Genomic DNA, 21,770 nt, shown 5'->3' with positions numbered 1-21,770 from the left:
CTTTATTGACGCTTCAAGGAATAGAAAATAAAAGACTGCTGGTGTTCCCTTTGCCTGCAGCTTCTTCATCTCTTTCCCCAAACTTCTGCCTGGACTGCAGATACTGCCTCGGAGCTTGAGGACAAAGGCTACCCATTAGCAATGGAGGGTGGATCAGGGATTTGGAAGGAGCCTGAGCAGAGAATTGAGTAAAGCACAGCTTTACTGGCCTGCATACATCTGATATTTCCTATTCTATTCTACCCCATTCCAAAAAATGTTGGTTATGACTCACTTGTCTTCACAACACACTGCAGCAGTCCCTACCCCTTATCCAACAGGGATATGTTATTATTATGATTATTATCTTATTTATTTTTTTATTTTTTTGAGAGCGAGTCTCGCACTGTCGTCCAGGCTGGAGTGCAGTGGCACGATCTCAGCTCACTGCAACCTCTGCCTCCCGGTTTCAGGCAATTCTCCTGCCTCAGCTTTCTGAGTAGCATGGATTACAGGCGCCCGCTACCACGCCTGGCTAATTTTTTGTATTTTTAGTAGAGATGGGGTTTCACCACCAACGTGGGTATATTCTATTTTTTTATTTTTTTTTTTTTTTTGAGACGGAGTCTCGCTCTGCCACCCAGGCTGGAGTGCAGTGGCCAGATCTCGGCTCACTGCAAGCTCCACATCCCGGGTTCACGCCATTCTCCTGCCTCAGCCTCCCGAGTATCTGGGACTACAGGCGCCCGCCACCACGCCCGGCTAGTTTTTTGTATTTTTTAGTAGAGACGGGGTTTCACCGTGTCAGCCAGGATGGTCTCGATCTCCTGACCTCATGATCCGCCCGTCTCGGCCTCCCAAAGTGCTGGGATTACAGGCTTGAGCCACCGCGCCCGGCCTAACATGGGTATATTCTAAAAGGCCCAATGGATGCCTGAATCCTCAGATAGTACTGAACCCTATATATACTATGTTTTTTCGTATACATACATACCTATGATAAAGTTTAATTTATAAATGTATAAATCAGGCACAGCAAGAGATTAACAAAAATAACAATAAAATAGAACAATTATAACAATATACCACTCTTGTGCTTTGGGACCATTATTAAACCAAATAAGGATAACTGTAACACAGGCACTGCAATCCCAAGACAGTCTGATAACCGAGAAAGCTACTAAGTGACGGCTGGTAGCATCTAGGGCCTGGACACGCTGGACAAAGGGATCATTCTCATCCTGGGCAGGATGGAGTGAGATGGTGTGAGATTTCATCATATTACTCAGAACTGCTCGAAATTTAAAACATGAATTGCTTATTTCTGGAATTTTCCATTTAATATTTTCAGAGGGCGGTTAACGGCAGGTAACCAGAGAAATCAAAATTGCTGATAAGTCGGGGGGATCTAGTGTAGTATAACACTCTGGCTGGGATTAATAACAATTTAAGTCCAATTAATAAACTACAACTTTACTTCTCGGGCTGTTTTCCTCCTCCCTTGTGCTGTTATTGTCACAAATTACATTTTTTTCTTAGATAACATGTCCTTGAAACAAATTACATTTTTATACCCTGTGTGCTCATCAACAGATTTGTAATTCTTGCTTTATGCAGTTGTTTTTTAAATCACACAGGAGAAAAAAGAGAAACAAAACGTATTTATACTTGTCTTTTGTATTTACCTATATAAAAGTAATGTACTCTGCTGGTAATCCCCAGTTACAATTGCCCAAGAGTTCTATAATGCAGAGATTTTCAGGGCTGAAAAAAAAAAAGCCATCTGCTTTGGTATTTCAGATCTAAGTACTTATAAGGAGTGGCTTGGGAGCAGTAGCCTTAGCAAGAGATAAGACTTAACTTCCCCCAGGGGCTATGAGCTGAAAGGCAAAACTGGGAGTAAAGATGTTGGCTTCCCAACCCTGTTTCAGAAGGACTGAAGGTGGCTACCACCTTCAAGCTCAGCACAGAGGCTCATTTGTAGAAGACCAAAGAACAGTATTGAGGCTTAAAAGTTGTGTTTAGGCCGGGCGTGGTGGCTCACTCCCAGCACTTTGGGAGGCCGAGGCAGGTGGCTCACCTGAGGTCAGGAGTTCAAGACCAGCCTGGCCAACATGGTGAAACCATGTCTCTACTAAAAATACAAAAATTAGCCGCTGTGGTGTCAGGTGCCTGTAATTTGAGCTACTTGGGAGGCTGAGGCATGAGAATTGCTTGAACGTGAGAGGCAAAGGTTGCAGTGAGCCGAGATCGCGCCACTGCACTCCAGCCTGGGGGATAGAAGCAAGACTCTCTCTCCAAAAAAAAAAAAAAGAACTCAAAAACAAAAAAAGGTGTGTCTAGATGAGATCTTTGGCTGTAGTCATTAGCACAGTTCAGCCAATAGTCAGAAACCTGCTAAATGTTTGAAGGAATTATATTACAAAAGAAACCACTAGCTGGCCCACAAAAATTGTAGCTACTCAACCCCTGAAGCTATTCCAGGCTCCAAAACCTGCACTAGCAGGATGTAGGCTCTGAAAACTGGGCAGCTTACAACAGGCCACATCTCTCCAATGCCTACCTCTCCCGAGTCCACGGGGGATAATGCCAAAGGAAGAACCTCCCAGAAGGCAGAGCTAGGGGCTATCAGACAGTTGCACCCAAGAACGAATTCTACTGCCATATAAGAGAATCTAACCTGTTCCTGCCCAGATACCCTTACGACTGCAAGGGACCAGCATCTGCAGCTCATTTCATATCCACTCACTTTCAGAGTGCCCTTTTTTTTTTTTCTTTCCTGAGACGGGGTCTAGCTCTTGTTGCCTCGGCAAGAGTGCAGTAGTACAATCAGGGCTCACTGCAGCCTCAACCTCCTGAGCTCAAGGGATCCTCCCACCTCCACCTCCAAGGAGCTGGGATTATGGGTGTTCATGTGCCACTACACCAGGCTAATTTTTTTATTTTAATTCTGTTTTTTTTTTTTTGAGACGGAGTCTCGCTCTGTCGCCCAGGCTGGAGTGCAGTGGCCGGATCTCAGCTCACTGCAAGCTCCGCCTCCCGGGTTTATGCCATTCTCCTGCCTCAGCCTCCCAAGTAGCTGGGACTACAGGCGCCCGCCACCTCACCCGGCTAATTTTTTGTATTTTTTAGTAGAGATGGGGTTTCACCATGTTAGCCAGGATGGTCTCGATCTCCTGACCTCGTGATCCGCTCGCCTCGGCCTCCCAAAGTGCTGCGATTACAGGCTTGAGCCACCGCACCTGGCCTTTTTATTTTAATTCTTTTTTTTTTTTTTTTAGAGATGGGGTCTTGCTATGTTGCCCAGGCTGCTCTCAAACTCCTGGGCTCAAACGATTCTCCTGCCCCAGCTTCACAAAGTGCAGGGGTTACAGGCACAAGCCACCACACCCAGGCCAGTGGTCATTTTTATTGTGATTATTTTTTTCCTATTCCATAATTGTATATTGAAAGATAGTTTGTCTTTCAGTTTACAGGTGGTAGCTGTATCCAGACCTAATGAATAGTTATGGACTGTGATCTGAACACACTGGGAGTAAAGATGTTGCCTTTCCAACCCTGTTTTCTCTATTCAGGAGCAGGTGAGTGCTTTACATGTGAAAAGATATATATCTTTCCACATATATATAAAATATATATATACATCTCTATATATTGATATAGATGTGTGTATATATATAGATGATATAATTTATCATTCAACCTATGACACTTTAAAACATCTGTATTGTTATTTTTATCTATTTATTTATTTTGAGACAGGATCGGGCTCTGTCGCCCATTCTGAAGTGCAGTGGCAAGATCTAGGCTCACTGCAACCTCCACCTCCCTGGCTCAAGCGATCCTTCCACTTCAGCCTCCCCAGTAGCTGGGAACACAGGCATGCACCACCATGCCCAGCTAATTTTTTGTTGTTGTTGTTTCTTTTTTGTTTTTGTGTGTTTTTTGTTTGTTTGTTTGTTTTTGAGATGGAATCTTGTTCTGTTGCCCAAGCTGGGGTGCACTGGTGCAATCTCCACTCACTGCAACCTCTGCCTCCCAGGTTCAAGCAATTCTCCTCCCTCAGCCTCCCAAGTAGCTGGGATTACAGGTGCCCGCCACCATGCCTGGCTAATTTTTGTATTTTTAGTAGAAACGGGGTTTTACCACGTTGGCCGGGCTGGTCTCAAGCTCCTTACCTCAGGTGATCTGCCTGCCTCAGCCTCCCAAAGTGCTGGGATTACAGGCATAAGCCACCATGCCCAGCAATTTTTTTTTTTTTTCTTTTGAGACAGGGTCTCCTGGTGCCTCTTCTCACTCTGTTGCCCAGGCTGGAGTGCAGTGGTGCAGTCATAGTTCACTACAGCTTCAAACTCCTGGGCCAAAGCAATCCCCACACCTCAGAGTCCCAAGTAGCTGAGACTACAGGTGCAAGTCACCATGCCCAGCTAATTTTTGTAGTTTTTGTAGAGACAGGGTTTCGCCATGTTGCCCAGGTTAGCCTTGAACTCCTGAGCTCAAGTGATCCTCCCGCTTTCCGCCTCCCAAAGTGCTGCCATTACAGGTGTGAGCCACCACGCCCAGCCTACATCTACTCTCAGTTCTTTTGGATATATACCGTGGAATTGCTGGATTATAGGGTAATTCTGTGTTTAACTTTTTGAAGAACCACTAAACCTTCTTTCTTTGTTTCTTTCGTTGTTTCTTTCTTTCTTTCTTTCTTTCCTTCTTTCTCTCCTTCCTTCCTTCCTTCATTCCTTCCTTCTTTCTTTCTTTCGTTCCTCCCTCCCTCCCTCCCTTCCTTCCTTCTTTCTTTCTTTTTTTTTTTTTTTGAGATGGAATCTCGCTCTGTCTCCCAGGCTGAAGTACAGTGGCAGTCTTGGCTCACTGCAACTTCTGCCTCCCAGGTTCAAGCAATTGTCCTGCCTCAGCCTCCCAAGCAGCTGGGATTACAGGTGCATGCCACCACACCCAGCTAATTTTTATATTTTTAGTAGAGATAGAGTTTCACCATGTTGGTCAGGCGGGTCTCAAACTCCTGACCTCAGGTGATTTGCCTGCCTCCACCTCCCAAAATGCTGAGATTACAGGCATGAGCCACCCCGCCCGGCCCTGCAGAATTTTTTTATCCAGCTTAGACCCCACCGTGAGGCTGATACACAGGTATCCAGCTGCCTGCTGCCCTAGTGCGTGGTCCTTTCCCAGGCCCATCTGTCTTGATGGCTTCATCATCTGTAATTTGCTAGGACTGCTAGAACGTAATACTACAGATAAGTGGCTTAAACAACACAACTCTATTCTCTCACAGTTCTGGAGGTTAGAAGGCCAAGATCAAGGTCTTGGTTTCTCCTGGTGCCTCTCTCCTTGGCTTCAGATGGCTACCTTCCCACTGTGTGCTCGTGTGGCCTTTCTTCTGTATGTGCACATCCCTGGTGTCCCTTCCTCTTCTTGTTAGAATACCAGTTATAGGCTGAGCTCAGTGGCTCACACCTGTCATCCCAGGACTTTGGGAGGCCGAGGCAGGAGGATCACTTGAGCCCAGGAGTTGAAGACCAGCCTGAACAACATAGTGAGACCCCATGTCTATTTCTTTTTTATTTTTTTTAATTAAAAAAAGAACACTAGTTATAACACTAGTCATACCAGATTAGGACCCCTCTCTAATGATCTCATTTTAATTTAATCAGCTCTTGAAGGCCCTTTTTCTCCAAATATCATTACATTCTGAGGTACTAGGGGTTTGGACTTCAACATACGAATCTGCAGGGGAGCATGATTCAGTCCCATACATCGTCTTTCCCAGAAACTTTTGCCTTCCTTTATTCACTGAGTCATTCAATACACATTTACTAAACATGTAGAAATGGCACTTAATACCGTGTTTGTGGATGAGGCTGTCTAGGGATAGGCTGTGGTCATAAAGGGCTAAGAATAGTGTCCTAGGGAACTCAGCCTCTCTTTCTTTCTTTCTTTCTTTCTTTTTTTTGGGGGGGTTGGAGGGGTAGAGGTGGGGTCTTCCTGTGTTGCCCAGGCTGGTCTCCAACTCCTGGGCTCAAGCCATCCTCCTATCTCAGCCTCCCAAAGTATTGGGATTACAGATGTGAACCAATGTGCCCAGGCTGAGCTCAGTATTTATTTTATTTTCTCTTATTTTATTTTATTTATTTATTTTTGAGACAAAAGGTCACTCCTGTCGCTCAGGCTGGAGTGCAATGGTACGATCTCAGCTCATTGCAACCTCCGCCCCTAGGGTTCAAGTGATTCTCCTGCCTCAGCCTCCCGTGTACCTGGGATTATAGGCGCCCATCACCATGGCCGGATAATTTTTGCACTTTTACTAGAGATGGGGTTTTGCCATGTTGGCCAGGCTGGTCTCGAACTCCTGAACTCAGGTGATCCACTCGCCTTGGCCTCCCAAAGTGCTGGAGATTACAGGCATGAGCCACCACGCCTGGCCTATTTTATTTTATTTTTTATTTTATTTTTCAGAGACAGGGTCTTGCTATGTTGCCCAGGTTGGTCTTGAACTCCTGAGCTCAAGTGATCCTCCTGCCTTGGCCTCTCAAAATGCTGGGATTACAGGCGTGAGCCACCGAGCCTGGCCCTTAGTGCTGCATTTTATTGGTTTTGTTTCGTTTTGAAATAGGATCTCACTTTGTCGCTCAGGCTAGAATGCAGTGGCTCAATCAAGGCTCACTGCAGCCTCAACTTGCTGGGCTCAAGCAATCCTCCCACCTCAGTTTCCCAAGTAGCAAGGACTACAGGCAAGTACCACCACACCCAGCTAAGTTTTGTATTTTTTAGAAACGGAATTTTGCCATGTTGCCCAGGCTGGTCTCGAGCTCCTGGGCTTAAGTAATTCGACTGCCTTGGATTCCCAAAGTGCTGGGATTACAGACATGAGCCACCAGGCCAGGCCAAGCTCAGCATTTTAAAAGCAGGGGCGGAGAGCCCAGAAAATGAGATTGAAGAGCAGTGAAGCCTCCCCATTGCCAGCACGTGAATACTCCCTTGTTCCCCTCTCTCCCCATCCCTCTGGTGTGACAGCAGTCCCAGCTGATTCACTTCTGATGTCGCATTCCAGTGGAGCCTTCCTCTACTTGGAGGTCTACTTGGTCTCCACAGAAGATGGGGCAGAGAGGGAGCTCTGGACCTCCTAGGGAGCTGTAAAATCTTTGGCATTTCCTCTTCGGTTCAGTCTCTATCAGCAGTGGCTGGAGGTGTTTTGCTCCTCAGTTACCAAAGGGCAAAGTTACCTCATCGCCATAGAATTCATTTTCTCCCAACCTCACACCGGGTAGTCACATGAAAAATATAATTTCTTCCTATTGATAGGATTTTCCTTTGTTCACTTATGATAAAGTGAATGATAAAGATTCCCTGGCCTTTTTGTTCCAACAATTCATTTGCTTTTCCCCTAAGCATTTTTTCATAAAAATGATTAAATGACGGCCGGGTGCAGTGCCTCGTGCCTGTAATCCCAGCACTTTGGGAGGCCAAGGCAGGTGGATCATCTGAGGTCTGGAGTTCAAGACCAGTGTGGCCAACATGATAAAAACCCCGTCTCTACTAAAAATACAAAAAATTAGCCACGCATGGTGGTGGGTGCCTGTAATCCCAGCTACTTGGGAGGCCGAGGCAGGAGAATCACTTGAACCCAGAAGGCCAAGGTTGCAGTGAGCCAAAATCAAGACACTGCACTCCAGCCTGGGCAACAAGTCAAAAAAAGAAAGATTACATGAAAAAGATTAAATGTAGGCCGGACGCGGTGGCTCACATCTGTAATCCCAGCTTTTTGGGAGGCCAAAGCAGGCAGATCACTTGAGTTCAGGAGCTAGAGACCAGCCTGGCCAGCATGGAGAAACCCCATCTCTACTGAAAATACAAAAATTGGCCCTAGGCGCGGTGGCTCACACCTGTAATCCCAGCACTTTGGGAGGCCAAGGGGGGTGGATCACGAGGTCAGCAGATCGAGACCATCCTAGCTAACACGGTGAAACCCCTGTAGTCTCAGCTTCTCCAGAGGCTGAGGCAGGAGAATGGTGTGAACCCGGGAGGCAGAGCTTGCAGTGAAACCCCGTCTCTACTAAAAATACAATACATTAGCCGGGCATGGTGGCATGCACCTACAGTCTCAGCTACTTGGGAGGCTGAGGCAGGAGAATCGCTTGAATCCGAAGCGGAGGTTGCAGTGAGCCGAGATCGCACCACTGCACTCCAGCCTGGGTGACAGAGCAAGACTCCATCTCAAAAAACAAAAAGCCTGGCGTGGTGGTGGGAGAATCGCTTGAACCCCGGGGCCGGGGGTTGCAGTGAGCCGAGATTGTGCCACTGCACTCCAGCCTGGGTGACTGAGTGAGACTCTTGACTCAAAAAAAAAAAAAAAAGAAAAAAGAAAAGAAAAGAAAGAAAAAAGAAAGATTTCCTACTTTTGGAGACTCCTGAATCCCTTGGCCTCTGCAGCGCTTCCCCTCTCCTTCCTCCATGACCTGCCTTCTGAGTCTTGACACTGTGCTGTTCCACATACCACGGCCAGCTCCTTAGATGATGCGGTTCTCCAAGGTCCAAGACCCAAAATTTTAGCTTTATCAGGTCTCCCTGAGAAAGCTCATTCACCCCTTAGCATCAAGTCTTAATTATATGATGATACTTTCAAAGGCTAATCTCCGTTTGCAACCAATTTATCATGTTTCTTTTTTTTTTTTTTTTTTTTTTGAGACGGAGTCTCGCTCTGTCGCCCAGGCTGGAGTGCAGTGGCCAGATCTCAGCTCACTGCAAGCTCCGCCTCCCGGGTTCCCGCCATTCTCCTGCCTCAGCCTCCCGAGTAGCTGGGACCACAGGCGCTGCCACCTCGCCCAGCTAATTTTTTGTGTTTTTTTTAGTAGAGACGGGGTTTCGCCGTGTTAGCCAGGATGGTCTCAATCTCCTGACCTTGTGATCCGCCCGTCTCGGCCTCCCAAAGTGCTGGGATTACAGGCTTGAGCCACCGCGCCCGGCCATTTATCATGTTTCATATCAATATTTCTACCTGCTCAGTGAATAATAGGATTATAAAGATTTTGGTTAAAGGATACAAAATTTCAGTTAGACAGGAGCACACAGTACAGGAGATCTATTGTCAAACATGTTAATGTCAATATATTGTGTACTTGAAAATTGTGAAGAGTAGGTTTAAATGTTCTTATCACAAAAAAAAAGATGTGTGTGAGTTAATGGATATGTTAATTAGCTTGATTTAGCCATTCCACAATGCATGCATATATCAAAACATTGGCCGGGCTCAGTGGCTCATGCTTGTAATCCTAGCATTTTGAGGGGCTGAGGCGGAAGGATCACTTGAGCCCAGGAGTTTGAAATCAGCCTGGGCAACCAAGTAAGACCCTGTCCCTACAAAAAATTTAAAAATTAGCCAAGCGTGGTGGTAGCCACCTGTAGCCCCACATACTCAGGAGGCTGAGGCGGGAGGATCACTTAAGCCCAAGAGGTTGAGACTGCAGTGAGCCGTGTTTGTGCCACTGAGCAAAAACCTGAGTGACAAAGAAGGCCCTGTCTCAAAACAAAACAAAACAAAACAAAACAAGGTACTGTTATGACAATTTTTTTTATAGCCAAATTGAGCAGTGGGAGGTTGTATACCAAATGTAGTGACACTAATGTTAACAAGCTCTGACAACACACTACCATTGGACTAGTCAAGAAGCCAGATTCGATGTTGGACATCAACAAACATCTATGACAAGGCTCCTTTTCCTGCACCCCTTTTCTTGTTTAATAGTAGTATCTTCTACTTAATCACCTGAGGCAATCCATGTCAGATCCCCTACATCAAATCAGCCACCAAATCTCAAGATTCTAACCTATTTCTCCTCTCTGTCCCCAATGACAGGTTGCCACACACTATCTTACAAGTTCACAATGACCCTCCAACCCTTAACATGTTTGCCTGCCCTACTGACTTTAGCATTGGCCATATAGAGACTGGGCGCAGTGGCTCATGCCTGTAATCCCAGCACTTTGGGAGGCCGAGACGGGCGGATCACCGTCAGGAGGTCAGGAGGTCAGGAAATCGAGACTATCCTGGCTAACACGGTGAAACCCCGCCTCTACTAAAATACAAAAAAAAATTAGGCGGGCGTGGTGGCGGGCGCCTATAGTCCCAGCTACTCAGGTGGCTGAGGCAAGAGAATGGCGTGAACCCAGGAGGCGAAGCTTGCAGTGAGCGGAGATCGCGCCACTGCGCTCCAGCCTGGGCGACAGAGCAAGACTCTGTCTCAAAAAAAAAAAAAAAAAAAAAGAATTGGCCATATGACATTATGACATGTTTTGAACAAAGGGACATGAGTGGACATGAATTTTGTCCCTTTTTTTTTTTTTTTTTTGAGACAGAGTCTCTGTCACCCAGGTTGGAGTGCAGTGGTGCAATCTCGGCTCACCGCAAGCTCTGCCTCCCGGGTGCACACCATTCTCCTGCCTCAGCCTCCCAAGTAGTGGGGACTACAGGCGCCCACCACCACACCCAGTTAATTTTTTGTATTTTTAGTAGAGACGGGGTTTCACTGTGTTAGCCAGGATGGTTTCGATCTCCTGACTTCGTGATCCGCCCACCTCGGCCTCCCAAAGTGCTGGGATTACAGGCGTGAGCCACCATGCCCGGCCTTGTCCTTTTTTTTTTTTTTTTTAGACAGAGTCTCACTCTGTCACGCAGGCTGGAATGCAGTGGCTCTATCTTGGCTCACTGCAACCTCCACCTCCTGGATTCAAGCAATTCTTGTGCCTCAGCCTCCGGAGTAGCTGGGATTACAGGCGTGCACCACCATGCCTAGCTAATCTTTGTATTTTAGTAGAAATGGAGTTTCTCCATGTTGGCCAGGCTGGTCTTGAACTCCTGACCTCAGATGATTTGTCTGCCTCTGCCTCCCAAAGTGCTGGATTACAGGCGTGAGCCACCATGCCCGGCCTTTTTTTTTTTTAAAGAAGCGGTGTCACCATGTTGCCCAGGCTGGTCTGGATCTCCTGGGCTCAAGTGATCCTCCCATCTCGGTCTCCCAAAGTGCTGGGATTACAGATGTAAACCACTGCGCCCGGCCTGAACTTTGTCACATTTGAGCAGAGCTTGAAATGCAATTGTGTAGCTTGGCTGGGGTACTTTTGGTTAGTCCTCCTCTGTGAAAGCAATGTGCCCCAGATAGTGGCTATTGTTCAGCATGGTTTCCAGAATAAGAAGGAATAAGAAGATGTGTGCTGATAGGGTACAGTGTAATGAGACACCTTCACTTAATGGCAGGCACCTTCATCCACACCACTCTGTCCGCCTGAGGCTCTCTCCTTTACTTGTCTGTCACTACTTGTCCTTCAAGATTTACCCAGGCCAGGCACAGTGGTTCACGCCTGTAATCCCAGCACTTTGGGAGGCTGAGGCAGGCCTCAGGATCACCTGAGGTCAGGAGTTCGAGACCAGCCTGGTCAACATGGTGAAACCTTGTCTCTACTAAAAAAAATACAAATAAAAAAAAAATTGGCCGGGCACGGTGGCTCATGCCTATAATCCCAGCACTTTGGGAGGCCGAGGCAAGTGGATCACCTGAGTTCAGAAGTTCCAGACCAGCCTGGCCAATATGGCAAAACCCCCTTTCTACTAAAAATTCAAAAAAAAAAAAAATTAGCCGGGCACGGTGGCGCATGCCTGTAATCCCTCCTACTCGGGAGGTTGAGGCAGAAGAATCGCTTGAACCCGGGAGGTGGAGATTGCTGTGAGCCGAGATTGCGCCACTGCACTCCAGCCTGCATGATGGAGAGAGACTCGGTCTCAAAAATAAATAAATAAATAAAAATTAGACAGGCATGGTGGTGCATGCCTGTAATCCCAACTACTTGGGAAGCTGAGGCAGGAGAATCGCTTGAACCTGGCAGGTGGAGGTTGCAGTGAGCAGAGATCGTGCCACTGCACTCTAGCCTGGGTGACAGAGCCAGACTCCGTCTCAAAAAAAATTTTTTTTTAAATAAGATTTACCTCCAGCCACATCTTGTATTAAGGAACCTTCTCCCCAAGTTGGGTTAGATCTCCTCTCCCTGCCCTATGCTCCCACAGCTCCCGGTGCCCTGCTACCCTTCTCTTAGCATAAAGGTCACTAACATCACCATTCCTGGCCCTGAAGTTCCATGAGGACACAAACAGGGTTGGGTTTGTCTCTGTGTTCCCTGGACTTGGTGGTCTCTCATTGCAGCCTTGCCTCCTGGGCTCAAGAGATCCTCCCACCTCAGTCTCTCAAGTAGCTGGGACCACAGGTGCACACCACCATGACCAGCTAATTTTTGTATTTTTGGTATAGATGGGGTTTCGTGGTGTTGCCCAGGCTGGTCTCAAACACATGAGCTCAAGCAATCCACCCACCTTGGCCTCCCAAAGTGCTGGGATTACAGGGACGAGCCACCACGCCTGGCCTCAATGAAGTTTCTTAACCTTCTTCAACTTTTAATCTGTAAATTCTCGTTACGGCAGTACCTACTTCCCTGGTTGCCGAGAAGACTGAGTGACGGAATCACACCAAGTGCTGGACAGGTGCTGCCCATATAGGAAATTCTTTTTTTTTTTTTTTTTCCTTTTTTTCTTTTGAGACAGAGTCTCTCTCTGTTACCTAGGCTGGAGTGCCGTGGAGTGATCTCGGTTCACTGCAACCTCTGCCTCCTGGGTTCAAGTGATTCTTGAACCTCAGCCTCCCGAGTAGCTGGGATTACAGGTGCCCGACACCATGCCGGGCTAATTTTTTTGGTATTTTTAGTGTTGATGGGGTTTCACCAGGTTAGACAGGCTGGTCTTGAACTCCTGACCTCAAGAGATCTGCCTGCTTTAGCCTCCTTAATCCAGCCTCCTGTCTTCTCTTGTCCGATGACTACGGAAGCTTCCTAACCCATCTTCTTTTCTTTTCTTCTTTTTTTCTTTTCTTTTTTTTTGAGATGGAGTCTTGCTCTGTCGCCCAGGCTGGGGTGCAGTGGCTCAATCTTGGCTCGCTGCAGCCTCCGCTTCTCGGGTTCAAGTGATTCTCCTGCCTCAGCCTCCCAAGTAGCTGAGATTACAGGCACACGCCACCACGCCCGGCTAATTTTTTTGTATTTTTAGTAGCGATGGGGTTTCGCCTTGTTGGCCAGACTGGTCTCGAACTCCTGACCTCAGGTGATCCGCCCACCTTGGCCTCCCAAAGTGTTGGGATTACAGGCATGAGCCACCGCACCTGGCCTAACCCATCTTCTTGACTCCACTCTTACCCCTTTCAATCCTTTCTCCACATTTCTAGCATGGCTTTTTCTGAAAACCAATTTGACTCATGTCAGCTTCCGGTTGAGCTGAACTTCTTTCAGTTCCTCAAACTGACAGAGCTTTGCCCTCCTCCACAAATGTTGTTTTCTCTGCTGGGGCCTCCTGTCCCTTAAGCCACCTCCATGGACTGGCTCCCTCTTCTTTCTGCCCCCCATGTAAATTTCAGGCTGCCTGCCCACCTCCAAGACTGCTGGGTATCCCTGCTGTGCATCCCTCTCCTCCGAAGTGCCTTGGTGTTGGTGTGCCCCGTCACAGCGCTCATCACACATCCCTGCAGCGCTGGGTTCAGGGAGTGTCTCCCGGCATCAGACTGGCAGCTCCCTAAGGCAAGGTTTCTGTTTTGTTCACCACTGTACCTCTAGAATTTAGTATAGGCTGACATGTTGAAATCACTCGACTTACTATTTTTTATTTTATTTTATTTTATTTTGAGACGGAGTCTCACGCTGTCGCCCAGAGACAGGGTTTCCTCATGTTGGCCAGGCTGGTCTCGAACTCCTAATCTTAGGTGATCCACCCACCTTGGTCTCCCAAAGTGCTGGGATCACAGGCGTGTGCCACTGTGCCTGGCCATTTGACTTACTTTTCATAGGGAATACATGCATATCATAGAAAATCTGAAAGGTGCAAAGTGATGTACAGTAAAAACAAAAAGATCTCTTTTCACCCTGATTCCCCAATCACCCACTGACTATACCTCTATACCTTTTTTTTTTTTTGAGACGGCGTTTCTCTCTTGTTGCCCAGGCTGAAATGCAATGGAGCGATCTTGGCTCTCTGCAAGCTCCACCTCGCGGGTTCAAGTGATTTTTCTGCCTCAGCCTCCGAAGTAGCTGGGATTACAGGCACCTGCCACCACGCCCAGCTAATTTTTTTTGTTTTTTGTTTTTTGTTTTTTTGAGACGGAGTCTCGCTGTGTCGCCCAGGCTGGAGTGCAGTGGCCGGATCTCAGCTCACTGCAAGCTCTGCCTCCCGGGTTTTTATGCCATTCTCCTGCCTCAGCCTCCCGAGTAACCGGGACTACAGGCGCCCGCCACCTCGCCCGGCTAGTTTTTTGTATTTTTTAGTAGAGACGGGGTTTCACCGTGTTAGCCAGGATGGTCTCGAACTCCTGACCTCGTGATCTGCCTGTCTCGGCCTCCCAAAGTGCTGGGATTACAGGCTTGAGCCACCGCGCCCGGCTTTGCTTGTCTTTTTTTTTTTTTTTTTTTTTTTTTTTGAGACGGAGTCTTGCTCTGTCGCCCAGGCTGGAGTGCAGTGGCGCGATCTCGGCTCACTGCAAGCTCCGCCTCCCGGGTTCACGCCATTCTCCTGCCTCAGCCTCCCGAGTAGCTGGGACTACAGGCGCCCACAACCGCGCCCGGCTAATTTTTTGTATTTTTAGTAGAGACGGGGTTTCACCGTGGTCTCGATCTCCTGACCTTGTGATCCGCCCGCCTCGGCCTCCCAAAGTGCTGGGATTACAGGCGTGAGCCACCGCGCCCGGCCGTATCATAAATTTTTTAATCAGCCTTCATCACTGGGCATTTAAGTTCTTTATTTAAGTTCAAATAAATAATAAATTAAATTAAGTTCTTTTTGTTTTGTTTGAAGTGGGGTCTCACTCTGTCACCCAGACTGGAGTGCAGTGATGCAGTCACAGCTCACTGTAGCTTCAACCTACTGGGCTCAAGCAATCCTCCCTCCTCAGCCTCCTGAGAAGCTGGACTACAGATGCATGCCATCACGCCTGGCTAATTTTTTTTTTTTGGTAGAGACAAGGTTTTGTCATGTTGTCCAGGCTGGGTTTTTTAGTATTTTGTGTTTGTTTGTTTGTTTGCTTGTTTGTTTTTTGAGACAGGGTCTCCTTCTGTTTTTTTTTTTTTTTTTTTTTTGAGACGGAGTCTCGCTCTGTCGCCCAGGCTGGAGTGCAGTGGCCGGATCTCAGCTCACTGCAAGCTCCGCCTCCCGGGTTCACGCCATTCTCCTGCCTCAGCCTCCCGAGTAGCTGGGACTACAGGCGCCCGCCACCTCGCCCGGCTAGTTTTTTTGTATTTTTTAGTAGAGACGGGGTTTCACCGTGTTAGCCAGGATGGTCTCGATCTCCTGACCTCGTGATCCGCCCGTCTCGGCCTCCCAAAGTGCTGGGATTACAGGCTTGAGCCACCGCGCCCGGCCATGAGACAGGGTCTCCTTCTGTCGCCCAGGCTGGAATGCAATGTCATGATGAGGACTCACGCAGCCTCAATCTTCTGGGCTCAATTGATCTTCCTGCCTCAGCCTCCGAGTAGCTGGAACTACGGGCACATGCCACAATGTCTGGCTACTTTCTGTATTTTTTTTTTTTTTTTTTTGTAGAGATGAGCTTTCATCATGTTGCCTAGGCTGGTCTCCAGCTCATGAGCCCAAGGGATCCACCCACCTTGGACTCCCAAAGCGTTGGGATCACAGGTCTGAGCCACCTCGCCTGGTCAAGTTCTTTTCAATATTTTGCTATTATAAGCAATGTTACCCTGAATATCCTTGAACCTGTCATTTCACACATAAGTGAGTATATCCATAGGACAAATTCTGAAAAGTGAAATAGTTGAGGGAAACTGGACACACACTTTTTTTTTGTTTTGAGACAGTCTCGCTCTCTTGGCTCTGTTGCCCAGGCTGGAGGGCAGTGGCACAATCTTGGCTCACTGCAACCTCCGTCTCCCAGGTTCAAGTGGTTCTCATGCCTCAGTCTCACAAGTAGCTGGGATTACAGGCAAGTGCCACTATGCCTGGCTAATTTTTTTTTTTTTTTTTTGAGTTTCGCTTTTGTTGCCCAGGCTGGAGTGCAATGGTGCAATCTTGGCTCACCACAACCTCCGCCTCCCGGGTTCAAGCAATTCTCCTTCCTCAGCCTCCTTAGTAGCTGGGACTATAGGTGCCCACCACTATACCCGGCTAATGTTTGTATTTTTAGTAGAGACAGGGTTTCTCCATGTTAGTCAGGCTGGTCTCGAACTCCCTACCTCAGGTGATCCGCCTGCCTCGGCCTCCCAAAGTGCTGGGATTACAGACGTGAGCCACTGCACCCGGCCTAATTTTTGTATTTTTAATAGAGACAGGGTTTCACCATGTTGGCCAAGCTGGTCTTGAACTCCTGGCCTCAAGTGATCCACCTGCCTCAGCCTCCCAAAGTGCTGAGATTATAGGCCCGGCCCACACACTCTTTTTTTTTTTTGAGACAGAGTCTTGTTCTATCACCCAGGCTAGAGTGCAGTGGTGCAATCTCGACTCAGTGCAACTTCTGCCTCCTGCGTTCAAGCGATTCTTCTGTCTTAGCCTCCTGAGTACCTGGGACTACAGGCGCACGCCACCATGCCCGGCTAATTTTTGTATTTTCAGTAGAGATGGGGTTTCACCATATTGGCCAGGTTGGTCTTGAACTCCTGACCTTGTGATCTTCCTGCCTTGGCCTCCCAAAGTGCTGGGATTACAGGCCCAGCCTCACACAATTTTAATATTGTGTTAGATGTGCCAGACTGCTTTCCACTGAAGTTCACCAATTTACACTGTGATCCATACATTCTTCACATGACTGTCAACATGGTATTATTTAACCCTTTGGTTTTTGGCCTATCTGATAGTGTCAAAAAGAATATCATTGTGGTTTTGTCATATCTCTTTTTATAGTTGAAGTTGAACATCTTATCATATACTTAAGATCCATTTGCAAACTTAAAGGGCAAATAACAAAGTGGGAGATTACAAATCACATCAATGAGACGAAGATAAACAAGAAATTGAACAAAAACTTGAACTGGAATGTCACAAAAGAAGAAATCCAAATGGGCAATAAAGGAACGACCAATTAAAAATTAGAGTCAGCCAGGCATGGTGGCTCACGCCTATAATCCCAGCACTTTGGGAGTCCGAGGTGGGCGGATCGTCTGAGGTTGGGAGTTCAAGACCAGCCTGGCCAAAGTGGCAAAATCCTGTCTCTAGTGAAAATACAATCAGCCAGTATTGTGGCATACGCCTGTAATCCCAGCTACTCGGGAGGCTGAGGCACCAGAATCACTTGAACCCGGGAGGCAGATGTTGCAGTGAGCCGATATCGTGCCATTACACTCCAGCCTGGGCAAGAGAGTGAGATATGTCTCAAAAAAAAAAAAAAAAAAAAAAAACAACCCTCAAATCACAATAAAGCGCCATTGCACGCTCATCTGAGTGGTTAAAATTAAGAAGTCCGTGAAAACCAAATATTGCCAGTGAAGTGGAAAAGTGGGAACTCTCACACACTGGGGCAGGAGTAGAAATTGGTAAACTGTATAGACAAATGGTTTAGCATTATCTAGAAAAACTGAAGATATACCTACCCTTTATCCCAGCAATTCCACTCCTAGTATACACACTCCTTGATGAAGCCTTCCCTATGCATTCCAGGAGTCTTACAGATTATTGTTCGGAGCAGAAGTGTTTCTAATAGAACAAAAATGGAAAATCTAGCTGGGCTTGGTGGCATGCACCTGTGGTCCCAGCTACTCAGGAAGCTAAGGTGGGAGGACCACTTGAGCCCAGGAGTTTGAGGCTACAGTGAACTGTGATTTAACCACTGCATTCCAGCCTGAGCAACAAACACAGTGAGACCCTGTCTCTAAAAATAAGAAAGTAGGGCCGGGCGCGGTGGCTCAAGCCTGTAATCCCAGCACTTTGGGAGGCCGAGACGGGTGGATCACGAGGTCAGGAGATCGAGACCATCCTGGCTAACACAGTGAAACCCCGTCTCTACTAAAAAATACAAAAAAACTAGCCGGGCGAGGTGGCGGGCGCCTGTAGTCCCAGCTACTCGGGAGGCTGAGGCAGGAGAATGGCCTGAACCCGGGAGGCGGAGCTTGCAGTGAGCTGAGATCCGGCCACTGCACTCCAGCAAGGGGGACAAAGTGAGACTCCGTCTCAAAAAAAAAAAAAAAAATAAGAAAGTAGGGGGGGACCTCAAATGTTTGTTCATAGTAAAGTGGAAAACTAAATTGTGGTTTATTAATACAGTGGAAATCACACAGCAATAAAACGAACAAATCACAGCTTTACACATCAATGTGGCTGGATTGCCAGAAGGAAAGGGAATAACAGTGATGGAGTCAGTGTAGTGGTGACATCTTCAGAGAAGCAAAGGCTATATGGGAAGGTCACACAGTTGGGAACTGGTCTGCTAAGACTCGCTATATTTTATTTCATGGCCTGGATAATGATTACACAAATGTTGGCTTTATCTTTAAATTGTACTTATTATATTTCACGTATGCCTTGTGTGTATGATTGCCAGCTTTGAATGTATATATATGTTCCTCCAAAAATCATGTTGAAATCTAGTCACCAAGGTGATGATATTAGGAGGTGGGACTCTGAGAGGTGGTCAGGTTGATTAGGTCATGAGGGCAGAGCCTCTGCCTTTTTTTTTTTGTTTGAGGTGTACAGTTTTATTCAACTTGGTCTCAAGTCAGTGTACAGGTAAGCCCTGGCTGCCTCCACCCACTCCCAGGGAGACCAAAAGCCTTCATACATCTCAAGTTAGGGGACAAAAAAGGTAGGGCATGAAGGCTGATCATTCAAAATAAAACAAAATAAAAAATACTAAGGCAAAGATTTAAAAAATTTTGCATTACATAATTTACATGAAAGCAATGCTATCACCTCCCCTGTGTGGACTCAGGAAAGGACTGGGCCATTCTCCTTAGAGAGAAGTGGGGTGGCTTTTAGGAGGACAAGGGGCTTCCTGTAACAATGCATCTCACGATATTTGGAATGACTATTAAAAAAAAGAACAACGTACAATCAAAGTCCTTAGCCACATGGTAGAGCTTTGGGGGATGCTTGCACCAAACGACTGCTGTCACCTTCAGCGTTCCAGTTTTTAAATCCTGAGTCAAGCCCAGAAAAAAGCCCAAAACAAAACAACAACAAAAATAAAACCATGCCAATCTTATTTTGTTTTCTGCGTGTTAGGTTTTGTCAAGAAAGGGTGTAATGCGACTAAGTCACAGTCCACCTAGAAGCATTCGTGGTGGACGATGGAGGGGCCGGACTCGTCGTACTCCTGCTTGCTGATCCACGTCTGCTGGAAGGTAGATAGCGAGGCCAGGATGGAGCTGCTGAGCCACACGGAGTACTTGCACTCAGGAGGAGCAATGATCTTGATCTTCACTGTGCTGAGCGCTAGGGCGGTGATCTTCTTCTGTATCCTGTTGGTGATGCCAGGGTACATGGTGGTGCTGCCAGACAGCACTGTGTTGGTGTACAGATCTTTGCGGATGTCCACGTCACACTTCTTGATGGAGTTGAAGGTAGTTTCGTGGATGCCACAGGATTCTATGCCCAGGAAGGAAGGCTGGAAGAGCGCTTTGGGGCAGTGGAACCGCTTGTTGCCAATGGCGATGACCTGGCCATCGGGCAGCTCGTAGCTCTTCTCCAGGGAGGAACTGGAGGCCGCCATGGCCATCTCCTGCTTGAAATCCAGGGCAACGTAGCACAGCTTCCTCTTGATGTCACGCACGATTTCCCGCTCAGCTGTGGTGTGAAGCCGTAGCTGTGCTCAGTGAGGATCTTCACGAGGTAGTCAGTCAGGTCCCGGCCAGCCAGGTCCAGAGGCAGGATGGCATGTGGGAGGGCATACCCCTTGTACATGGGCACAGTGTGGGTGACCCCGCCAGAGTCCATCACAATGCTAGTGGTACGGACAGAGGCGTGCAGGGACGGCACGGCCTGGATGGCCACATACATGGCTGGGGTGCTGAAGGTCTCAAACATGATCTGGGTCATCTTCTCACGGTTGGCCTTGAGGTTCAGGAGGGCCTCGGTCAGCAGCACAGGGTGCTCCTCGGGAGCCACACGTAGCTCGTTGTAGAAGGTGTAGTGCCAGATCTTCTCCATGTCATCCCAGTTGGTGACGATGCCGTGCTCGATGGGGTACTTCAGGGTGAGGATGCCTCTCTTGCTCTGGGCCTCGTTGCCCACATAGGAGTCCTTCTGACCCATGCCCACCATCACGCCCTGGTGCCTGGTGCACTCCACGATGGAGGCGAAGACGGCCCAGGGGACATCCTCGCTTGTGAAGCTGGCCTTGCACATGCCAGAGCCGTTGTCAACAACAAGCTCAGCGATATCATCATCCATGGTGAGCTGGCTGCGGGTGTGGACAAGCAGCGGAGTGGTGACGGAGAGGCTTTGTGCTTGCGGGGCGGACGCAGTCTCCTTCTTTTTTTTTTTTTTTTTTTTTTTTTTGAGACAGAGTTTTACTCTGTTGCCCACACTGGAGTGCAGGGGCACAAACATGGCTCCCTGCAGCCTCTACTTCCTGGGTTTAAGTGATCCTCGAGCTCCCTGGGACTACACATACATGCCACCATGCCTAGCCAGCTATGGTGGTTCACGCCTGTAATCCCAGCACTTTCGGAGGCTGAGGCAGGTGGATTTCTTTTAGCTCAGGAGTTCAAGACAAGCCTGGCCAACACGGCAAATCCAAGCACTTTGGGAGGCTGAGGCAGGCAGATAGCTTTGAGCTCAGGAGTTAAGACAAGCCTGGCCAACATGGCAAAACCTCATTTCTCCAAAAAATACAAAAATTAGTTAGGTGTTTGTGGCTCCAGCCTGTAGACACAGTTACATGGGAGGCTGAGGTTGAAGAATTGCTTGAACCCAGGAGGCAGAGGTTGTAGTGAGCTATAACCATGCCACTACACTCAAGCCTGGGTGACAGAGTGAGATCCTGTCTCAAAAAAAAGAAAAAAAAAAAGAGGTGGGGTGGGTGGGGAGTTCTACTTTGTTGCCCAGGCTGCTCTCGAACTCCTGGGCTCAAGCGTCCCAAAGGGCTGGGATTGCAGGCGTAAGCCACTGTGCTCGGGCCTTGTCTCACAATTTCTGTGGGTCAGCAGTCCAGGCATAACTTAGCCAGGTCCTCTGCCCAGGGTCTTCCAGGGCTGCAATCAAGGTATGGACTGGGCTACATTGTCATCTGGAGGCTCCAGTGGGGAAGAATCTGCTTGCAAGCTCGTGCAGATTGTTGGCAGAATTCATTTCCTTGTGGCTATGTGGCTGAGGGCCCTGGCTTTTTATTGTTGGCAGGAGGCCTCTGGCAGATTCTAGAGGCCACCCAGAGTCCCTTGCCAAGTGGGCTTCCGTAACATGTGGGTTATTTCATCAAGCCAGCAAGGAAATCTACTGATTCAATCTGCTAACATAGAGTCTTATATAACATGATATAATCTGGAAGTGACAGCCCACCACCTTTGCCATATTCATTAGAAGTGGGTCATAGGTTCTGCCCACAAGCAAAGTGAGGGGATCATACAAGGATGTGGACACTAGGAGGTGGGAATTATTAGCACTCTCCTGAGGGTTAGTCAGCTACAACTGCTTATTGTTTTGGGAGGTGTTGCCTATTTTTCCCCCCTTTTCTTTTTCTCATCCATTTACAAGACCTCTATAGATTAAATAAACTCACCCTTTGTTTGCCACATAAGGTGCCACTTCAATAATTTTTTTG

The 21,770-nt window shown here is 47.7% G+C and overlaps 1 long non-coding RNA gene and 1 pseudogene across 2 annotated transcripts; both read right to left on the bottom strand.

Moving 5' to 3' along the window:
* Positions 1–12,895: 12,895 nt before the first annotated feature.
* Positions 12,896–17,422, bottom strand: LOC144331650 (uncharacterized). 2 transcript variants are annotated; one of them, XR_013398993.1, is made up of 3 exons: positions 17,061–17,422; positions 13,349–13,771; positions 12,896–13,005 (listed from the first exon to the last, which is right to left on the bottom strand). It is a non-coding gene; the product is annotated as an uncharacterized LOC144331650 (long non-coding RNA). The 2 variants fall into 2 exon arrangements; XR_013398992.1 differs by having other exon boundaries at positions 12,896–13,001; positions 13,339–13,771; positions 17,061–17,415.
* A 1,709-nt stretch (positions 17,423–19,131) lies between these two features.
* Positions 19,132–20,695, bottom strand: LOC706151 (actin, cytoplasmic 1 pseudogene; annotated as a pseudogene).
* Positions 20,696–21,770: the final 1,075 nt, after the last annotated feature.

This window comes from Macaca mulatta, chromosome 10 (assembly GCF_049350105.2).
Source record: "Macaca mulatta isolate MMU2019108-1 chromosome 10, T2T-MMU8v2.0, whole genome shotgun sequence".
Lineage (NCBI taxonomy): Eukaryota > Metazoa > Chordata > Mammalia > Primates > Cercopithecidae > Macaca > Macaca mulatta.
The sequence above is the reverse complement of the archived record's forward strand: the minus strand, read 5'-3'. Positions and strand labels throughout refer to the sequence as shown.